Source organism: Balearica regulorum, chromosome 5 (genome assembly GCF_011004875.1).
Source record: "Balearica regulorum gibbericeps isolate bBalReg1 chromosome 5, bBalReg1.pri, whole genome shotgun sequence".
NCBI lineage: Eukaryota > Metazoa > Chordata > Aves > Gruiformes > Gruidae > Balearica > Balearica regulorum.
In genome coordinates, this window is record NC_046188.1 from 47,466,723 (window position 1) to 47,486,498 (window position 19,776).

General features: G+C 38.7%; 1 long non-coding RNA gene across 2 annotated transcripts in view; it reads left to right on the plus strand.

The window, feature by feature from the left end:
* The first annotated feature begins 596 nt into the window (after positions 1–596).
* LOC142602070 (uncharacterized) overlaps positions 597–19,776 on the plus strand; it is a 55,179-nt gene continuing 35,999 nt past the window's right edge. For both annotated transcript variants that reach the window (XR_012835735.1, XR_012835734.1), the window contains exon 1: positions 597–755. This is a non-coding gene — a long non-coding RNA (uncharacterized LOC142602070). The remainder of the gene's footprint in view (positions 756–19,776) is intronic.

Genomic DNA, 19,776 nt, shown 5'->3' on the forward strand with positions numbered 1-19,776 from the left:
TTCTCTTGGAGCTTTCTCAAACATTAGCTTTGGGAGAAAGGGCAAAACAAACAGCATTTTCCAACCTCTAGGAAAAAAGCGAGGGGATGCAGGAAAGGTACAGGCACAGATGCCTGAAACAATCAGAAGAGACACAGAGTTAGGGGGTTACACTTCACCTGGGGAAAGCTGTAGGAAATGGCTTCCCATCACCCTCCCAGAGAAAGGGTTCTCCTGAGTAAGTAACTGTTTGCAGATTGTTCTGGGTTTGTTTTTTTTTTTTTTTTTCTTTTAGGATCACATTCAGCCTTATCTGTTTCAACCTTATCTGAAATATGGACTGTAAAGTGTTCAGGAACATTCATTCAGCTAAAGGGCAGAAAGCCCTTATGGAAAGGAAACAACACGTTAAAGACCTAGGACTTAACTCTGTATAAACAGTGTGGATATTCATGGCGATAGGGGTAAGGAGGAATTGCTGTCATTTCCTGCTTCACCAAATCTTTCCATTAGGGTCTTTCAGGCGCATTACAAAACTTACTCACAATTCCCCTCCTCCTCATCTGCTAAAGGAGGGAAGTTGGGATAAAAGGATGGACTTTTCTCCAGGACGTAGCTCGGCAAGTTTGGGGCGGGGAGGCTCTTGCAGCCAATGGATGGAAAGCGGAACAAGCTTGCTGTTACCCTGTAGGGATGTAGTGCTGAGCTTTGCCCTTCTGTGACGGAAAAAGGAGTTTGCTAAGAGCTCAGAGGTGCCGCAAAGTTTGCAGCTATCAGTGAGTTAAGAGCACAGTGAACAAGGGGAGGGAGGTTGATTTATAAATATTTCTAGTTTCAATTCTGTTGGCTTTCATCTATTTAGAAAACTAAATTATTTTAGTGTATATGCATATGTTTAAAAGTTTCTGGGTTTTGTGTTTAAAATAATTTTTTAACATCTTTGGTCTCAATGTGGGGTGTGCTCTTGTTATATTAATCTCAAAGTTCAGACTGCCTTTAGTTCCCATTAGTGAAGCACGATGTGTATTTTGTAATGGAGCAATCTTGGACAAAGATCAGTTAAATTACATTGTGTCACAGGTAGAAAGTAATCTTTCTTCATTTCCCTTTCAAAGTGTGAATGCTGTACTTACTGCGTTCTGGGCCCTAGTATATATGTGTCCTACAATGTATGATTATTGTTTCATTAACATTAATGTTTTTTCAAAGAAATAGTTGGAAGGCTTAATATCCAAGCCTCTGTCTTTATTCTTGGCACTAAATCTCCAGCCTCTCATCATTGATAAATGATGTGATCAAAAAGGCGTTTTTATCATTTATTTATTATTCTATTTTACTCTTCAAGGCTGAACATAATTCTTTGAAAGCCCAGTGTCCAACTCCTTTAATTGAGGTTGAATATATTTCTATAATAAATTTATTCAAGCAGCCTGCTTCCTAAAGAGTGTGTTGTAACATAGCACATAACAGCAGTATGTTGTAGAATCAGTACTTTTAAAATTCAGTGCTGTTCTGTCAATTAATAAAGAGCAGCAAAACAAATATTTTCTAGCTCCAGCATTCAAATGCAAAGATGCACTCTTTTGCCAGTGTTAGCAACTCAAATATTGCTGCATTCTTCCAGTTTATGAGAAATGAAGAGCAAAGCTAACAAGAAACTATATTTTCTTTTTTCCAAAATGGAAAGGCTAAGGGTAAAAGACCAGTATAAACACTGAAGAGTATGTGTGATTATGAAGAGTATATCTATTTAAAGTCTTAGAAAATGTTTAATTTACTAATAAATAATTATTAGGAAGTAGAGTAACTGAGTAAATCTGACAAAACCAGCATAGTTTAAGCATTCAAATATATTTCTTTGCCTGACATTTAACCTTGTCACATTGCTACTACTAGCAAATAGTTCTAATGTCAAGGAAGTATAATGAGGCAAACTTATGTATGAAGACAGTAAAATACTTTACTCTCTCTGACCAACTTATGATAAAAATCTGATGTGGATACTAGTAGAAAATTTTACTTTTTGCCTTCTAATATTGGTGCAGTTGTTCATTTGCTGGGGGGTGGGGTATTCTGTAGCTCCTTGTTTCACTAAAAAACCAAACCAAAACAAAAAAAAAAACCTCAGCAAAAAATCTGGGGGATAGTGATGCTCTCTGAGGCACCACAATTTTTTCTGGTTCTCAAAATTATTTTCCCAAGGCAAAGTATAAAAGTTTCAGCACAATCCCATCATAGAAAAATAATTTTGGAACAGATTGAAAATCACTAACAAAGTATTTGCATCAGTGTTCTGACTCTTAAGTTAGGAGAAATGGGTTGTATGGTTAAAAAATACTTTTTTTTTTTCACAAGTAATAGCCTAGAAAAATAACATATAAGCAAGTATAGTTTTGTTGTTGTCATTGTCCATGTGAGTTAAGAGAGAAATGCAATGACAGAGTTCTGCGAGGAAGAATAGAACTTACTTTCACAGTATTTCTTTTTAAGTAGAAATGAAAAATTCCATGTGGTTTTATGATATATCTGAAGGAACCTTATTTTCATTATAGTTATGAATTCTGGGGATTTTTGGGGGGTTGCTGACTTAAAGTATTATGATAGAATTATTTTTTAATGAACAAAGCCTTTTAATGAAAAAACATCCTAGTCCATGAAGGAGACTGAGCAGTTGTCAGTTCTGTGGTTTCTTACAGTTACAGAACTGTAAGAAAAAGGGCTTTCATTACAACTGTAAAATAAGAGAAATCCTTAGCTTGGAACCATCTACAGACAATAGATTATAAAAGGGTTTGAGAGCAAGTGGTGCGTTTGGTATGATGTAAAGGAGCGAGCTGTCACTGTGCTGCAGGCAGTGGGCATACTGGGATAGGTGATCTCATTAGAGCACCAATCTGATGTAATCATGCTGTTCATGCTGGCTTATTGTTTGGTACTGGACAATGTATTTGTGCTTTAATAGAATCACAGTTTTGAAGTACGTGATATCTAACAGTACCAAAGCTGTTCAGTGCCTGTTTGAGATCCTGATTGTTTTTGTTTCATTGCTTGTTGCCCAGTCCTGCAATGCTGGGTCACGTTGGGTTTACCTTCTACCCCATTTCTCCCATCAGAATTGGGGTCCCCTGACCAAGGCTCCTAGCTCTGTCAATGATGACTAAGTGGATGTGAAGACAGACAGACAGATGAACAGATGATTAGATGTTCTGGTTTTATTTTTCTTTCCACTTAGAGCCACAGGTGCTGTTCATGAGGTCAAATGAAGCTCTGCATGTCCTGAGGCAGAAATGGTGCCAGGTGGGGAACACTGAGAGGGCAGATCCTCTGGTTAAGGGAGAAAGGAGAGGAAGAGCAAGTCCTGGAGTGGGGTGCACATCTTTAGGAAGTGGGAAAATACGGTTCTTCAGAGTGAAGGTCTGCAGGAAATCAGATTTGATAGTCAAAAGGAAATTAGCGAACAAGAAGGAAAATATCTACAACATCCTCCTTTCTCTTACGGGTCCTATACTCTAAAATACTCAATAGAATTGTGCTACTGATATGATAGTGATACTTCATTTAAAAGTCTAGATTCAAATGTTCCCCTGTTAGTGCTGCAGCTGGCTCTGGCTTTTAAGAAGACTAAGTCAAACTTAAACTTTTACGAAGACTAAGACTAAACCATAGAACCTTAAATACTTAGTAGATGAAATTGCAGATTCTAACTTGATGGCTGGTATTCTGTGATGTCAATCAATTTCATTTGGATTCAGTGCCTCAAGCCTGACTGTGAAGTCTGTATAAATAAGTTTTATGCTATGAAGAACATGCTCTTCTTGATATAACTATCATCTGTCTTCCAGCCTTCTCCAACTGCTTTCTTGTCTAGGATTTATTAACTGCTTTGTGTACTTCTCACAGTTATCACAGCAAATTAACAAAAAAGTCCACAGCTTGAGGTCTTAGATTTTAAAACAAACAACCAAACAAAAGGCTTGTGTGTGTATGTGAAAAGGAGACAGAAAAGTGTGTGTGTGGCTTGGAAGAAAAACTCTGAAGTTTTCTAAAATTCCTAGAATTTCCTTTAGAAATTTCTCAAGCTATTATATCCAGAGAGCAGATAAGATGCTCTCAAAAACAATCAATGCTGTATACCTTCCCCCCTCATACCCCACCCTGAAGTAATATTTGTTTTGCAAGATGATTTTCCCTTAAAAAGCAATACTTACTCAGGGTTAGTTAGGTCTTTTGAAATCAGAATCTGGCTGCTCATGCAACCATGACCACATTTTAAATTGCTTGATTATTTTTCTGTGGGGGATGACCATTTTATTGCCTGAAATAACACAATTATGTTGCATTCCTCAATGCAATGGTTATCACAAAGAGTAGATAAAGAAATAGATTGAGCTTGTTTTGAGCACATTTTGGATGATAATTATTTGAGGATACAAACAGGAATTGTGAGGCAGTACCCGAGAGACTTGAAATCTCACTTGTGAATAAATAGTCAGCACTTAGACTGCATTCAAGCTTCTAAGATTAACCCTCTTTTATGCTGTAGGCCATATAGTCTAGAAGCGATTAAATTGCACGTATTTGCCAATGAATCAACCTAGTTGCAATGTAGAAGCAAGAGCTTACCTCACCCATCAGACGATGTTTGTAACTAAAAAGAGTTGAATTATGCTGTAACTGAATTGTGCTGCAAAGAGCCACATCCACCTCTGACTGAAATCCAGTAAATTAAATCCCTACCTTTATTTGAATGCATAAGCATGTTATCCCTGCTCTTTTGTAATGGATATACAATGACTTCCAGTAATAAAGCCAGGGTGACTTTGTAGTCCAGATAGCAAGATAAAAGAAATGTATTAGTTATGCATGCCTTGTATATTGGAAGTGGTTCTCCCTAATCTTTGTAAGAGTGTTTCATTTACTTTTCCTCCCAGTGGTGCAAGGAATTTGCAATTGGAGTTTGAAGGGGAGTAGTACCAGACCATGTCTCTTGCGCAATTCCACTGGTGTTGCTTAGCCAAATGTTCAACTTGGCACAGGGATGCTACCTCCAAAGAACTAAAATAATTGATCTTAAGGGCATATAATATATTTTATTGGGGGGGTGTAGGGGCGGATTTTTCAGAGCTAAAAATTAAAATTCCCACCCTATGAGGAAAATTAGTTACAGCTGGTCTCCAATACTTTGATTTCTTCATTTTAAAATATTCTCTACTAAGAAGGAATGACAGAAGAGAAAGAGAGTGGTTCCACACCTTTGCAAACACCTTTGATCTGCAACAAAGCTTTTTGTTTCCTTACAGTTATTGACTTTTTTTCCTCCTGCATCCCACTCTCAAATCCCTGTTTGGCTGTTTATACATACATATTTCTTTATTTTTGCCCCTGTGTATCTTTAGTTTCCTGAAGCTAGTATAGCTTGAAGTGTTTGTGATTACAGTTGCCCAAAGTAGAAAGTTCACTGCAGAGCACCATTTCTGATACGTGCATGAGAACAAATAAGGATATGATATATTAAAACAACATAACATTGGAAAGTAACAAATGGAACAGGAAACAACAACCAAATGGAGCAAAGCCCTGCTAGGATTGCTGCGTTCAGATGGTTAGTATGGGAAGATTGTTAACCTAGCTTTGAACATGAGTACTCAAGCAAAAACTGAACCCCTAAATGGCATGCAGTTTGCTAACTCCATTCTCTGAAGTATGAAGTTAGGATATAGAAAAGGATGGGTAGAATCATAGAGAAGGTGATGAGATCCAACAGCATGAAATCATGTCAGTGGTCCCTCTTCTTCCAAGAAGCAAGCAACCAAAACATGGAGAGGCACATGGAAGTCAAGGATCTCCAAAGGAGAGAAGTACTTTATATATAGCTCATTAAAACTTGCACAGTGGATTTAAAAATACTGCTTTTTGGTTTAATATAATTGTATTGGGTTTGTGTGGCAAGGTTTTGGTAGGGGGTGAGGGGCTACAGCGGCGGCTTCTGTGAGAAGCTGCTAGAAGCTTCCACTGTGTCTGATAGAGCCAATGCCAGCTGGCTCCAAGACGGACCCACCGCTGGCCAAGGCCAAGCCAATCAGCGCCTCTGTGATAACATATTTAAGAAAGACAAAAACAGTTAGAGAGCGCTTTTGCAGCCAGAGAGAGGAGTGAGAAGCTGTAAGAAACTCTGCAGACACCAAGGTCAGTGCAGAAGGAGGGGGAGGAGGTGCTCCAGGCGCCGGAGCAGAGATCCCTCTGCAGCCTGTGGTGAAGACCATGGTGAAGCAGGCTGTCCCCCTGCAGCCCATGGAGGGAGGATGGGGGGGTGTAGAGATTCCATCTGCAGCCCGTGGAGGACCCCATGATGGAGCAGGTGGAGGCACCCGAAGGAGGCTGTGACCCCGTGGGAAGCCCGCGCTGGAGCAAGCTCCTGGCAGGACCTGTGGATCCGTGGAGAGAGGAGCCCACGCCAGAGCAGGTTTGCTGACAGGACTTGTGACCCCGTGGGGGACCCACGCTGGAGCAGTTTGCTCCTGAAGGTCTGCACCCCGTGGGAGAGACCCACACTGGAGCAGTTTGTGAAGGACTGTCTCCCGTGAGAGGGACCCCACGCTGGAGCAGGGGAACGATGAGAGGAGTCCTCCCCCTGAGGATGAAGAAGCGGCAGAAACACTGTGTGATGAACTGACCATAACCCCCATTCCCCGTCCCCCTGTGCCGCTGAGGGGGGCGGAGGTTGAAGCCGGGAGTGAAGTTGAGCCCGGGAAGATGGGAGGGGTGGGGGGAGGTGTTTTAAGAGTTGGTTTTATTTCTCATTCCTCTACTCTGTTTTGCTTGGTAATAAATTAGATGAATTTTCTCTCTAAGTTCAGTCTGGTTTGCTCATGACGATAATTAGTGAGTGATCTCTCCCTGTCCTTATCCCAACCCATAAGCATTTCGTTATACCTTTTCTCTCCTGTCTAGTGAATGAGGGGAATGATAGAGCGGCTCTGGTGGGCACCTGGCCCTCAGCCAGGGTCAACCCACCACAATAACATATTAGATAACTTATTAGGAAGTTTGGCTTCAAAATGAAGATGAATTATTTACATTACCAATGTAAATTGGCCTCTCGGACTTATAAACTTTTCTCAAAATGTAAGATGTTTGTTCTCAGTTGTCAGTTTGTGAGTAAAATTATTAATATTAGAAGCTTTTAATGAAGAGCACTACCATGAAGTGCACTCACACAGATTAAGTTTATTGTCGTATGTGTTTATCTGATTTGAGGTTGATGATTGAGCCTCTTTGGCTGAGTGTGAGTATGTAGATGTGTGTGAGAAATTGCATTCATAAATATTTTCAATGAAACTGAATACAGTCTTATCAACAGCCTTATCTCCCATATGCAGCGTGTGCACTGGAGAACAGTTTCCATTTAATAAGCTTCTAAAGCTCTCGGGGCAAATCTGTAGGCCTTTATCACAGTGAGCTCAAACTTTTAAGTGTAAATGAAAAAAAACCCAGCTTGGGCTTATTTATTTATTTGTTCCTTTTAAAAGCATACTCTTGGGAGATAGCAAGTACCTTCAAATATCATTAGAGAAGCAATGAAATAAATACAATATTTATATATCTTAATGGCTCGATGAGAGAGCTGAATCATGCTGAGGGATGTGCTAACACTTTCATATATCATAAAGGAAGACATTAAGCCCCATGCAAAATTCATCCCATGTTGACTTTTTCAAAACTTATCAGAAATTTTTAGTGGTATGCCTGTTTTGGTTTTATTTGTTTTGGTTTAATTTGTTGTCAAGGGAATTTAATTTTTCTCACAGTTTTTCAGTGGAGCAAACATCAGAAAAGAGTAAAAAAAGGCATATGAAATTGTCTTCCCCAGGTATTTATTTTTGATGGCAAATCCTGCTACTATTTAAAATCACTTCCTCTGAGCTCCAAATAAGAATCCAACTTTGAACAATCCACTGAACTGTTTTCAAGCTTTTCCTATCAGAAGTCATTAAATCAAATCCTATTATTTTCTTCTGCACAATTCTACTCACAAATGGCTTCAGTTTAAAGGAACATATTATTCAGATTTAACCCTTAATGTGAAATAAAAAATATTGTCTCTCACATAAATCCATTTTCAGAAAATATAATTGAGCATGCCGTATTTGTCAGTCTTGAGTCGTAGCTATGACAGGTACTGTGGGTGGTTTACTGGAACTTGCTGGACATTTTTTTGTTAACTATAGCAGAGTTTGACCATTTTGTAGGTTTTACAGGGTTTTTTACCATGCAAATAAAATCCTGCTCTCTTTTGATTTAGTAAACTTACTCTTGGAGGATATTTATGTTCTCTGGGTTATGTTATCATTTAAGAGCAGTAACTTTCGTCAGCATTTTATGTGAAGTTTACCCTTTAGCTATCTTATACTATATAATGGTTAATTCCACCTCCAGAATACATCCATCTAAGTACATGGACATAGCAATGTTCATGCATCACACATGATGTGTGGTTTAAATACAATGATTAGTACTTTCACTCCAGAAATCTGTTAAGGTGAATAACATAGCGATTGTGCTCAAAGAGATGCAGGCTTTTTTTCAGCTGATCCGAATGAGAAATTGTGTGATATTTGGTGTCTTTCTCATCATATGTCTTGGGCTTACATTCATTCACATGACTTCATGGATTTTCTGGAAACAAGAATCAGTGACGTATTGTTTGGATCAGATTTTCTTCAATTAAAGGAAAAGTTTAAATGGAAACTCAAATTGTGATGAAATGAAATCACCATGTTGACACAGTGCTTCTCAAAACCTCTTGACAGGTTTCTGCAGTTTCTGCACTGGAGTTGGAAACACATGTGCTGATGTGAGTCCCAAACACCAGAGTGCTGTGTTGCATAAATAAATCATACTTTCCATATTTACATTGCTCTCCACATTGCCACTTAGGCAAAACCTTCCCCTGAGGATTGCTGAAGTTTTATTTGGTACTTGGTGGTTTGTCTGCACTGAGGCCAGATGATGACCTAGTCTGCACACGAAGAAACAGCAGGCACTTATGTTTTGGCACAAGAACTTTCTAAATGTTATGTTTTGCTCTCTATTTGATATTTTGATGGTGATGCAGATTTCTGTGTTGAGTACGTCTACTGATGTCACAGGAGCTACGCTACTTGAGGATCTAATCCAAATAACTCATATGTGACACTAGATAAATTACCATCCACTCTTTCTCCATTCTCCGTTTTCATTTTAAATTTTGCTCTGTTCTTCTTTTTCTATAAAATAATAAAGCAGATCATGGAGCATCATCAAAAGCTGGATAGGCATTCATGTCTATTCTGAGTACCTGCAATTATACACCTCAAGGGCAAGAGAACTCTGCATCACAATCCCCGTGGCAACTGCAATCATCCAGACAGTGCACAGTTTACATCATTCCCAGACCAGAATTTGCTACTCAGGGTCATATCTGAAGCACAGAGAAACAATTCAAATGACAGTCAAGGATGTGAGATACCAGAAAATATAGAGGGGGTTTTTTTGGTTGGCTTGTTTGCTTGCTTGCTGGCTTAGGTAAATGGAGAATTCTATTCCTGATTTTAATTTAAAGACATTGAAGACTGTAAGGTAGTAGGATCAAGAAAATCATGCATGTCATGCCATTTTTAAAACACAATATGTTGAATATTAGGTACTGCTAAATCATGTGTGATCAGATTTCTGGCGTTTGAAATGTTTGCTGTTGTCAGTTGTGCAGGAATGTAATTTTAGTTGCTTATAGTATCTTCAACAGCTAGGAGACAAACATGTAACCTTGAGCATGGGACTCGCATAGCAGTTACATATTGTTTGGCATTATTACTATTTCCATAGTACAAACAATATAGAAGACGCAGGAGAATCATATCTGAGTTTTTTTGCCTGGTTTCTGATTGTGCCACATGTTGAGCACAGGTTTGTGGATTGGAAGAGTTCAGTCACTGCTCATCTTCTCAGTGAGCAGAGAAAAAAAGTCTAATGGAGTCAAAGGGAATTTCTTATAAAGAGATGTAATAGTTTAGTGATGAAGTGATGGGATGTAACAAAAGCCAGGTGATTAAGTGAACAGTATTATGCTAGCACACCTCTTAGAAATTCTGTGATTTTTCAGGTAGCTGTCTAATTTGCACCATCATATGATTTGCAGATGTTTCTCTGAGAGAAAGCAAGGGGTAACCTTGGGCTATAAGCCTGAAATAGGACATGGAAGACTGGGAGAGAGACAAGGGTCTCCAGGCTCTCGGATGCTGTGAATTAGAAAGTTCAATGGCAAGTGCTGTAGTAGGAAAGTCAGAAATTAGTTTTGAAGTGAGTACTTGTGTGGAATGGAAGGAGATGATTATGGACATGATGCAAGTATACCTTCTCCAATTGAGTAATTGAATTGGTGTAAAATATCTCTCTATAACTATAGAAAAGATGGTAGAGAGATTAATAAACTTTGACGTTGCCATCTTTGCAGCTGTATCATGAAGGCAAAAATATGCTGTAACCAAATTTTTTGTGGGAGGTTGATGTTCTCAAACATGTGTACACATTTTATCTTTTTCTTTTCTCAAAGGTGCTGCTGAATCCTGCTACACGTGCATTATTTCTGTATTTTCACAATACTCTGAGGTATTCTTAAATGAAGTATGATGAACATATATACACAAACATATGTACTTATCTGTGTTCTGGTACTACATCTGAAGTTTCAAAGCATGTTTGACATATCAGCTATTGAATAGCACACTGTTCATAATGGCCTCTTGAAATTTTGAGAAGGTACATATTGTTCAGATAGGAGATAATGCAATTTTTTAGCAGACGGCTACATTTGATATCCCTGTGGAATATACGGAAAAGGCACCATGGCTCTGTTCTGACAAAAATACTCTGCTTCCATGGACAGCAACGCACACGCACATGTACACACACGCTTGAGATGTAATTTTGCCATCAGCTAATGAATTATGATTTCTGTATTTGCTAGTTAACAAATTACAGAAGTTCATGCCCAAACCCAAAAGCCAGTTTTGGGCTGGCTTACAAAAATCCTCTGGTTACCTAGCAACGAGCAGGAAGGATGTGCGGGAGCAGGAGGGCTCTGAGTCAATACACCGCAGCAGCAGTGTCAGTTCAGCAAAGCAGACTTTATATAGGTCGCTGTGTTTATATAGGTAGCTCTGTAAAATTAATATAGATACAGAAATGCAATAACTGCAGGTGTTTCATGGTCTGACACTAACTTCTCCTTACATGAACTGCTCAGAGTGGCAGCTTCTATGCCCAGTATATTCTCAGATCTTTAGAAGAATAAAATATCAGCAGAAGGGGTGGGTGATGAAGCAGAACAGAACAGAGCATTTGACTGGAGATTAATTGGCTCTTATCAAATATGCAAGAATCTATTTTTTCATGCCTTTTAAAGGTAGTGTCTTGTACAGAGGAAGAAAATTCCTTTTACAGTTTATGTCTGCACTAGAAATATTTAATATATTTCCCAAGAACTTCAGTATGCATTTATCCGTTCAAACATTTCTGACTTCTGTGTCTGAAAGGGGAAAAAGAACCCCAAACTAGTAATTCAGTGGATGTTTATAAAATAAATTCTGATGATAATCTGTCCAATAAATTTATTTTTCCATGTGTGTTTGAGCATACCCATTCAGAAGGGGAGAGGGAAACAGTTATGGCACTGTTTTTTGATTTTTGGTTGTTTTTTGTTTTTTAAAAAAAAATGTTACTGTTCATAAATTCATTCTGTAAATGTAGGATAGTAATATTTCTTTTTAACATCTCCTTTTCTCATGTCCCTTGTAAAGGCCTCAGGACAAGTGTTCTTCCTTATGATTGTTATAGAGATACCTAGCACAGGAAGACCCTATTCTCATTTAAGTAAAAGTTTGAAAGAATTGATTTGAGCACTAGGAAGAATGTAATTATTTTAATTTGAAAATAAATCCTAATTTTATTAAAAAATATACACCTGTTAGTTTAAATGAAAAATATAATATACTTGAAGTTCTAATTCTGAAAAACTTATTAATTCACTGACATTGGGCAAAGATTTTCTTTGGGACAGTTAGATTTGAACGCAAAGAAGAAACTGAGCCAGCATAGTCATTATCTGTAGTCAGAAAAAAGATAATGCCTCCATTGAACTCAGAGTTCTTTAAAGGGGGAGTGGGGTGGGTTTTGGTTTGTGGGATATTTGGTTTGTGGGTTTTGGGTTTTTGTGTTGTGGGGGGTTTTGTGTTTGTTTTGGTTTGGGGTTTTTGTTTTGTTTTTTTTTTTTTTAATAAACAAGGAAACAAAGGTAGATTTCAGTATGAACTGCTTTGATTACAAGCATTTCTAGGGAAATTCTTTAGTCTGATGTCTACAAAGTTGTATCAGGACGACTTATTATCCTATTCATAACAGTAGTTCTATTATAAGCATCTTTATGATAGGACAGTTTGACCTGGCAGGGAGCTGGTATGGCACCAGTGTGGCAGTGTTATCAGTGGAAGATGAGGGTGCATGCAAAACACTTGGAAAAAATCACCAAGTGCAGTGCCCAGGTGATGTAGCTGCTGCCTGAGTATGGTCCTGACTTACTTTACTATAAATGCAAGATATAACTTGTTATTGTTATCTTTCGCAGTAGTGGGAGAGGGACCAGCATCTCCAGATGTCTTTGAGTCTTTGCTTTCCTTAGGACCTGACCCCTACCTGTCTTTTTCCTCTTTTCCCACATATTAAAGAGTACGAGAGAAATTTCTCTTCTCCACTGCTTAAATATTTACAACTTCTTCAGTCTAAAATGTTTGACAGTTATTATAAATTATTGAATGAGATGTCATAAACTAAAGATACAAGTGATCCCCTCTAATCCTTCTCTGTACGATCCTCCTTAGCCTGTTGCTGTAAAACATTAAAAGCCTTCTTTGTTATCTGTTAATTGGTATTAATGGGGTTAATCTTTGCAAAGTAGAGATTATCTTGCTTTAGTCAGACATTCAAGGGAGAACTTAATTAACCAAAGGCAAAAAAATACGGAAATATAGAAAGACTTGCATACTGATGCAACCCGTTTTCCTGTTCCATAGTCACATATGCAGATGTTGGACTGCATTGCTCATTTTCAGAAGTGGGTCCCAAAACCAGAGCTGCACTGTCCCTCCACCCCAGCAAGAAGGGAGATGTTGAGTGGAATTCTGATGGTTTTATTTATTTCATTTTGCTATCTTCATAATTTCTTAAAATCTAGGTGAGATTTTTGTCTCACAAAAGACAGAGAAAAGAGAGAAAAGAAGGTGTGTTATGTGAATTATTCAGGTAGTCTGCTAGATAAATATAATCACAATAGAAGGCTCAGAAAAGTTTATCCTATCAAAAGTGAAAATATTATTTTATTGAATGTAAGTAATTACAGAATGGGATTAGTTGCCAAATGTAGATACATTTGCTGGAGATAGATAACATGTCTCCAAAGGGCGAAGTAGTGATCATTGAATATTCCCTTGTCAAAAAACTTTCCACACAGGCTTGTGGCTTTTTTGGCCCTTTTCATGTCCAGTCTTCATAGTCTCAGTGCTCACTATCTGTTGGTTTGGATTATCTGTCATCTTCACATCATTAATATCTGCATTGACTTTTCTAGGATTTGCAGCCTCTGGTGACTGGAATTTAAAAACGCACTTCTGTAGTCAAGCTGTTTGGATCTTTTTCTGTGATGATTGTGCAAAATTTCCAAGCATAACTTATAATTTTCTAAAACAATTTAATCTCAGTAGCTATTTGGGAAGCTAATTGAAGCTATGTGCATGATTTAGAAGGAATAACACTGTTTAACTGTTCTTTAATGTGTTGGTATTTGTTCATTAAGCTATTCAGGGTCAGTATAAGGTTTCTGCCTCCTCCCCTTGAGCTAGGACTTCCATACCCAGTGTGTAAGAGATCTTGGGGAACAGCCTCAAACTGTTTTTTTGTCAGTTGTCAGTGGCATCCCATTGTTATGGGAAGAGCTTTCAGATTGGTACTGATCCTCTGCTTCTTCTGGGCTTTCATAAATATGGTTAAAGTCCCTTGTTTCTGACAGCTAGGAGATTTAAAATTCCATGTAAGCTTAGAATTTAACCAGCAATGTATTTAAAAAAAAATATTTTAATAGCCTTGATGAACAGCTCCCAGTGTCTGATGACTTCAGAGATCAGGTTCAAAAATCATTTATCTTGATGCATAACAGTACTTCAAATTAAACAGAAAGAAATAATAGTAAAAAAAAAAAAAAACCACCAAAAAAAACCCACCCAAACCCCCCAAAACCCCCCATCCATTATGTGTGATAATTCAAATTTGATTGCTACAATAATGGCATGTTCTATTGCTTTTACTAGTGCCTTCATGTAAAACTGCCGTATTTTTTTTCTTTTCCTTTGAAAATTCTGGATATAGAAAGTTAAATATTTATCTGGATATTACAGTTCAATGTGAACTGTTATTTTATATTTGTTAAGATTTTGAGCAAAAATGCAGGTGATATATATGAATGTCTATGGCTTTCATGCTTACTGATTTAAAAGAAGAAGATGTTAGATGCTTATATATGATAGACTTACATGCAAGAGCACACAAGGAAATAAAATTAACTGTTTGGCTTTTTTATACTGAGAAGCTAAGAAGTCCAGGGAAAGTAAGTACAGAAGGAATATATAATGTGTATGTACTCTGGTTCCACAGAGTCAAAAAATGGCAACTTCCTCTATAACAAATATGGGAAACAACTCTCACTTTGAAAATGTAGTGTAAGAAAAAAAGTTATAATACACAATTCATACCAAGAACGGGACAATCTTAGTGTGTATAGAACTTCATATCCATCTCTAAACTACAATATGCTGGATGCTACAGGAAATAGTTTGAAATGACCCCTTACATTCTTTAGGATTCTATAAAATACCAGCATTCAGAAAGTTAAATTTGAAGCAAATAATTTTTGTATAAAGCACAAAGATGCTGAATGTTGTTTTACAGTTTTTTCTTAAGTATTAAACAGATTTCCCCCCTGAATTAGATGTTAATGTTCTAATAAATTCACCAAATATTTCTCAGCATGCATATTCAGAGATCCAATTATCATAGCACTTTTGAATTAATAATAAAAAAGCAGCTGCATTTAGCACCTAGTCCCCAACCAACAAAAAAAACCATCTAAGAGGTATTTTGCCCTTGGAGAATAATTTGTTTCCTGTGCTGTGGTGGGTTGACCCTGGCTGAGGGCCAGGTGCCCACCAGAGCCGCTCTATCACTCCCCTCTTTCATTAGACAGGAGAGAAAAGGTACAATGAAAAAAAAACTTACGGGTCGAGATAAGGACAGGGAGAGATCATTCTCTAATTATCATCACGAGCAAAACAGACCGAACTTAGAGAGGGAATTCATCTTATTTATTACTAAGCAAAACAGAGTAGAGGAATGAGAAATAAAACCAAATCTTAAAAACACCTCCCCCCACCCCTCCCATCTTCCCGGGCTCAACTTCACTCCTGGCTTCAACCTCCGCCCCCCCCAGCGGCACAGGGGGACGGGGAGTGGGGGTTACGGTCAGTTCCTCACGCGGTGTTTCTGCCGCTTCTTCATCCTCAGGGGGAGGACTCATTGTTCCCCCGCTCCAGCGTGGGGTCCCTCTCACGGGAGACAGTCCTTCACGGCCTTCTCCAACGTGAGTCTCCTCCACGGGGTGCAGACCTTCAGGAGCAAACTGCTCCAGCATGGGTCCCCCACGGGGTCACAAGTCCTGCCAGCAAACCTGCTCTGGCGTGGGCTCCTCTCTCCACGGGTCCACAGGTCCTGCCAGGAGCTTGCTGCAGCGCGGGCTTCCCACCGGGTCACAGCCTCCTTCAGGTGCCTCCACCTGCTCCATCATGGGGTCCTCCACGGGCTGCAGGTGGAATCGCTACACTCCCTCATCCTCCCTCCATGGGCTGCAGGGGGACAGCCTGCTTCACCATGGTCTTCACCATGGGCTGCAGGGGGATCTCTGCTCTGGTGCCTGGAGCACCTTCTCCCCCTCCTTCTGCACTGACCTTGGTGTCTGCAGAGTTTCTTACAGCTTCTCACTCCTCTCTCTGGCTGCAAAAGCTCTCCCTAACTGTTTTTTCCCTTCTTAACTATGTTATCACAGAGGCGCTGATTGGCTTGGCCTTGGCCAGCAGTGGGTCCGTCTTGGAGCCGGCTGGCATTGGCTCTATCAGACACAGGGGAAGCTTCTAGCAGCTTCTCACAGAAGCCACCCCTGTAGCCCCCCCGCTACCAAAACCTTGCCACGCAAAACCAACACATGTGCTCATCTTGATCAGATGCTGGATACTTTTTAAATACATTTGTCACAATAAACAATTGGTTGTTTGCTTTGAATATGTTCACAAAAACAATAGGCAAGTAGGACTTTTGTAGAAAAGTCCATTGTAGAAATGGCTATACAATTTAACCTAGTAGCCTCCCTTGGCAGAGCTAATAACAGATGCCTGGGACTAAAATATTGGTGGAAAACAGAAAGAATAAAAAAATGCTTCCCCTAAGCTTATATTCTAACCTACTTGTAATCAGCAGCTTGGGCATCCCAGGACCAGAGGTTGCAACTGCTTTGAGTTAATTATCCTTGATGGGCCTTACTTCCATGAACCTCTCTAACCACTTTCTAAACACGTTCAGATTTTGTAACATCCTGTGGCAATATGTTCCATAATTTAATTGTGTAGCATGAAAAAGTACATCTGTTTATTTTATACCTGCTGCCTCTTAGTTTTTCTCTTATGTGGAAAAAATGAATAAACATGCCAATTGTCCCTCTTCATGCCATTCATGATTTCACTAGTTTTTCATATATCTGCTTCACTGACCCTCCTCCAAACTGAATATTGTTTAATTAATCTTTCTCTATTTTCAATCAGTGCCATACTTCAGATCATCATTGGACCCTTGTCTTTTCTAGGAACTTTTCTAGGAACTGTTCTAGATCTCCAGTATTCTTAAGATCAGGCAATGAAAAAAGAAAAAAATATGCCAGGTGTGGACTAACATGGATTAATGCAGTGGAACAATGGTGCTTCCTGTTTTCTCTGTGTATTTTCTAGTAACTTTGAACATCTGCTTACCTTTCTGTTTGCTGTTGAGCTGTATGCTGTGAGCTGATGATTTCAAACAACTACCAACACTGACATCAAGATTTTTCTCCTGAATAGCAGCAGATCCTTTAGAGTCTGTTACTGCATATGTTTAGTTAGAGTAGTTCCTTCCCCATGTGGATCACTTTGCATACTACTGCTAGTTTGTGCATATTCATAATTCAGGCTGACTTCTGATTAATGTTGGTTTCTATAAAGTGGCTGTGTGACCCCAAGGAGATGCATGCATTAAACCCCAGCAACTCATTTTGTGTAGGCTGCTGAACAGACATTAGATGAAAATGACTCCTTCTCTCTGTTCACCTGGGCTAATTTCAAACCAATGTCACAAGAGTGAAATGCTTTCTATCTTGTTACAAATCCCTGGAGTTAACCCAGTTAAATCCATTTGTGATTCAAAATTTATTTATCTTGAAAGATGTGCTCTGCTTCTTATAGAGCTGAAAACAAATAAGAGATTTATACTTTTTTTTTCCATCTGACTTCTAAAGGAAGATCAATTAAAAAAAAAGTCACCAATCCTGCTGTCAAGAAACAAACCCATTTGTTATTTACAGATACCAAAGCATCAAGTGAAACTACTCATTTCTCACCACAACTTCAGGTACACATGTAAATTAGCATTAAAATAAAGCTTAATTTGAAGTTCCATTGACGAAAACCTGATGGCAACTGTCTGAGTGCCCTGAGTGTTATTCAAGCCTCTGAGCACAGCACAGGAGATGTAAGTCTTTGAAATTATTTTTACTCTCCGAATGAGGCAAAGAAGCACTATCTGACCTGAATTTATGATGAGTGTTGCTTATCAATGTTAGCATTAATTTTCTGAGACTAAACAAAGCTGCAAGAAGTAGCACACAATCATGTTCCCAAAGGTGTGTTGGCATGTTCTGCCACTTTCTATTATGTGCATTTAGACTGCATTGCTTTAATTATAAAAAGTAAGATCAAAAGGCTTTAAAAATATATAAATCCAAAGAATTTATAAATTCAAAGCTCTGTCTCAGAATAATATACTGCCACAATTTAACATATAAGTACCTCTTAAAATGCATTATGCATTTACTCTTTCTTTATCTACTTTTAAAGCGCTCATGCCAGAATTTTGAAGTCCCTCTGCACTAGACACCATTCTCCAGAGTACTGGGTTCACCCTGTAACAAAAATAACTCTTCTGCCTGCTCCTTGATGTCAAATTATCTACCTTCCTGGTGCTAATCATTATAGTAACCAACCATATCACAGCATTTAAATAGTGCCTGTGGCAGGGAAGCATTATCTTTTTCCACTTCACAAATGTTAATCTGAAGCCGTGTAAAATATCAAGAAACATAACTGTGGCCCTGGACTGCTGCTGTGACTAAGCCCAAAGCTTCTGAAATCACCACCCTGGGATGACTCTCCTCCAGCCCAGGGCTCAAAGCTGGAGGGGAGCAAGCATACATCTCAGCAAAGCACAAAATGGATCAACCAACTTGGTCTTATTGGCCAGCCATCCTTCAGTCAGTGGAGCTGAAACATTAAGCAGGTGGTAAACATTCTCACTGAGGTTGATGCAGGTTCCACTGGTAACTTAAATTGGAACTGAGAATGAGATAAGAACTGGTAACTGATCAGAACTGATAGGCAGTAAAATCAGACCAAGTAAGGAGTTCAGTCTTGCAAACACTCATGTAACTGATCAGTCCTCTTTTTGTCATGAATGGTTTCTGTAAAGCCCACAGGCTCCTCCTGGTGAATTCAGAGATCCTGCTGTACAATGGTTAGACTTGTCTTCTAATCTTCAGCATCTTTGATAAAGATTCTCTTACCTTTTCTTTTCTCTCACAACTTTTCTATTTCAGTAGATTTCATATTATCTATGCTCAACATGACTATTTAGATTAATAGGGTTTATTATACCAAATATATTGTACACTTGCAAATTTCTTAAGGAAATGCATACTCAAGGAGGGAGGAAATCACTAGGAAACACGTATCTAGAAATGTGAAAAGGTAAAACGTGTGTTTAGAATAAAGCCACAGTATTTTCTTTTATAGCTTCAGGATTATCTATTTGTTATCAACCATTCCCAAAGCAAATGCATCACACCAACATAAATGGGAAGTAGGGCGAGTTCATTCGTTCCAAACCTTTTATATAATGACTGCTTCATAATTGATGGGGAAAAGAATGAAATGGGCATAGTTTAATACTTTTGAGAAGTGGCATCAGAACTTTTTTTCTTGTTAAAGTTTTCATCAGATTTGTGATGAATGAACCAACCCCTTTTTACATATGCAGGCTTCACTGTGGTGGTAGAGTTAGAGGCAGTATCATGGTGAAACACAGAAGGACCCACATGGCAGTGGCAACCACTGGAAACATGCAATGGAGAGCTACACTCTGAACAAACCCTGCCAGCTTATTCTACTTCCCATGCTCCGAGGAAGAGTCTGTTAACTTAATTGAGCTCGAAGGTTTTACCACAATTTCCCTGTCTAACTGGAAGGGAAGGAAACCTTGGACAAAATGATGGAATTCCTTTTATAGCTGCCATCTTTCGGTCGGTCTTGAGAGTTATCACAGAGCTACCAACAGTGATCATTTGCAGTATAATCAGAAGTCTGC